Consider the following 3,365-nt stretch of genomic DNA (forward strand, 5'->3'; position numbering starts at 1 on the left):
TCTACCACCACCACCACCACCACCACCACCACCACCACCACCACCACCATCATCATCATCATCATCATTATTTTGTCATTGCTGTGACCAAACACCTGAGAGAAATACATTAGGGAAAGAAGAGATTTGGTGGTTTTGGTTCATAGTTCTTGGCTCTGTTGACTCTAAGCCCATGGTAAGGGAAAAGGGGCATGGCAGATGGCAGTGTAATGCGTGACAGAGCCACTCACCTCATGGTAGACAAAAAGCAGAGTGGGGCGGGGTGGTGAAGGAACCTGGGACCGGGTTATAATCTTCTTCAAAGGCACATACCCAGTGTCTTATTTCCTCCAGCTAAGCCCCAATTCCTAATATTCCCACCGTTTCTTACCACAGTGCCACCACTGGGGACAAGCTACTCAACGAGTGAGCCTAGGCAGCCCCGTCTTGTATTCAGATGTGGCAAACATCTCGACTCCTTCCATCAGGTCGAGTCCTGTTGCCTTGCGTTAGCCCCTCAAAGTACAAAAGTCATCCTTAGGACTAAGGACGCAGCTCTATGGTAGAACCGGTGCTTAGCGGGCCCGAGGCCGCGGGTTCAGTCTGCCGCACCCAAACCGAGTAAACAAATTAAAAAAAAAAAAAAAAGGAAAGGCAAATGCTTGCCCAGTCTGGAATGAATCAGTACAAATGATCAGCTAAAGCGAGTTTATTTATGGGTTTACTAGCAAGTGATTAACTTGCCCCTTTGCTCGTGGGAGTTGCTACAGAAAGGGTGCAGGTTCTGCTTGCGCTGGTAAACAAAGCACGGCTCTTTTCCCAAGGGCTCCTTACCCATGCGGCGAAGAACGCTCGGGCAGTGAAGACTGTTTTTTTTTTTTTTCTCTCCCATGTGTGTTCCATTTAGATCAGGAAACTGGCATCTCGGCCTGGAAGACTTTGAGCCAGATGTTGGTTCGCTGGCTGAAAGATTTCCCTGCCCCACTAGGTGACCTCTGAGAGCAGAATAGGCTTTTTCTTAATGGGTAGACTGTCCAGATGACCTCATTTCCAGAACAAGGGTTCTTTGTGAAGTGTCTCTTTGCTATTAGAATCAACATCATCTGATTTTTCGAGAGCATTCATTAGACGGAGGGTAGATAGCACCTAGTTGTTCCGTTTATGAGCGACGAGAACGAAATAGACCTAGGCGGCCACTGAAACACTTTCTTTCTTGCATTCACCGAGGGAGAACTGGTAAAGAGAAAATCTGGTGCCTGCTCGCCCACGCGACTTTTTTTTTTTTCATTTCAAACCCTTTTCAGGCCGGCACCGCCATAGGAATAGTGAGTGGTATATAGGCTTCCCTAGAAAAGGAGCTGTTTCACCAAACTCCAGCAAGGCATTAATTAAAGAGGCCCTTTTGACCCACTGTCCTGTAACTAGAACCTTCTGTCTCCTCATGTGAGAAGCTCTTTGAGGCAGTCCCTCTGTGCCACCTCTTTTGATGAGTTTGTCACAGGGCTCGTTTATTAATATCTTCAGTTGTGTGAGGACTCTCAGAGAGGCAACAATAACTGGGCCTGTGTGTGTGTGTGTGTGTGTGTGTGTGTGTGTGTGTGTGTGTATCTCTGTGTGTCTGTACGTGTGTGAGTGTGTGTCTATGTGTGTGTGAGACTGTGTATGGGTGTCTCTGTGTATATCTGTGTGTGTTTGGGTGTGTCTGTATCTATGTGTCTGTGTGTCTATGTGTTGTCTGTGTCTCTCTGTGTGTCCTTGTGTATCTCTGTGTATCTGTGCCTATGTGACTGGGTATTTCTGTGTGTCTTTTGTGTATCTGTGTACATCTGTGTCTCTGTGTGTGTCTGTGTGTGTCTGTGTTTGTCTTTGTGTGTCTGTGTCTCTGTGTCTGTGCGTGGCTGTGTGTTTCAGGAAATTCGTTGTGAAAGAAAGGATCCAGGAGAAAAAAACAACTTTGACCATCTCTGGGAGAGTCCATCAGCGGACTCCACTCATGAGAAAGGGAAGGGGGGAATTGAATCACGTGAGAAGGAAGAGCGATAGTTCTGAGATTTCAAAAATAACAGAGGTTTACATCTGGAGAGACAGTTGGGGTTCTTTCATTCAGCAACAAAGACAGGAGTGTCTCTTTGTAATGGGCAGTGGGTGAATGCTACTAGTCAAGAAATCAAGTTCCATCTGATTCAAAATCTGGCTTCCTCCGTGAAGAACAGAACAGAATGAAATAAACCTCGGAGAGTTAATGGGAGGGCTGAGCAGCTCCACCTCTAGTCATTTCTGTAGTAAATTTCTAGTCTTTTAAAAATTGATTCGTAAAAGAAATAGCACACAGACTTCTTTTAAATTTTGTAATGAGCCAACACAAGGTTTTTAGCAGAATGTTATACTTAACCGAAGGCTTTAGAAATGAAAATTACTCAAGGCCAAGGAAGTAGCTGATTGTGTAAAGTGCCTGCTGAGAAATCACAAGGGCCATAGCTTGATCCCCAGAACCTATCTTATTTAAAAAAAACAAAAACAAAAACAAAAAACAAAAAACTGCCATAGTGCTTGCTTATGATGCTGGTACTGGGGAGACAGACAGAAGGATCCCTGAGGCTTAATGGCCAGCCAGCAGACTCTGCCTCAACAACAAAAGGGTAGAGGGATAGAGAGGTGGTGCAGCTGCTAAGAACTCTTGCAGAGAAACTTTGGTCCCCTGCATCCCCTGAAAAGGACACAAAATTTCCTCCAGCCTCCTCATTAGAAGTGGAACTCGTGCCCCATGTATATAACACTGAGGCAGTTCAAGGAAACAATGTAGCAGTATTAATCAGATATTTTTAATTGAATGGGGAAAAAAACTTTTCTTCCCAGCAACGGCCATGTTTAAGTAACAGAGAAGCAAGTAGGTATTCTCAGAAAGTACACAAAAATGGACAAGATTGAAAAGCCAGCTTGGGGGGGGGGTAGATGTTTTCCAGCTGCCGTTTTTAAGTCTGTCTTTGCATAACTTAGAAATAGCATAATCAAGGTCAAAATGGCAGGCAGATCAAGTGGGTGGCTAGATGGTTTTCCCAAGTGGTATTACAATGTTACAGGATCCAATAAACCGGGGTTAAGGGGAGATGATACCACAGGTGAAACTGGAGATGTTAAAGAAGCCATAAGAAGGCTTCCTAAGGACCTTTATAATGTGTGAATGAAGAAAGCCCTAGACTCACTACGAGGCATCAGATCTTGCCTAAGGGTCAGTGGACAAATATGAGGAGGACAAATTTTACCTTGAACCCTATCTGAAAGAGGTTATTCCAGAAAGAAAGGAGAGAGAAGAGTGGGTGAAGATGTGATCTTGTAGTTAAGAACTGTGGGTGGGTGCCTGGTCTCACCATATTTTCATGAAGTTA

At 44.8% G+C, this 3,365-nt stretch overlaps 1 pseudogene; it reads left to right on the forward strand.

Moving 5' to 3' along the window:
- Window positions 1-2,823: 2,823 nt before the first annotated feature.
- Window positions 2,824-3,365, forward strand: LOC116893029 (annotated as a pseudogene).

This window comes from Rattus rattus, chromosome 2 (genome assembly GCF_011064425.1).
Source record: "Rattus rattus isolate New Zealand chromosome 2, Rrattus_CSIRO_v1, whole genome shotgun sequence".
In the NCBI taxonomy this organism is placed as follows: domain Eukaryota; kingdom Metazoa; phylum Chordata; class Mammalia; order Rodentia; family Muridae; genus Rattus; species Rattus rattus.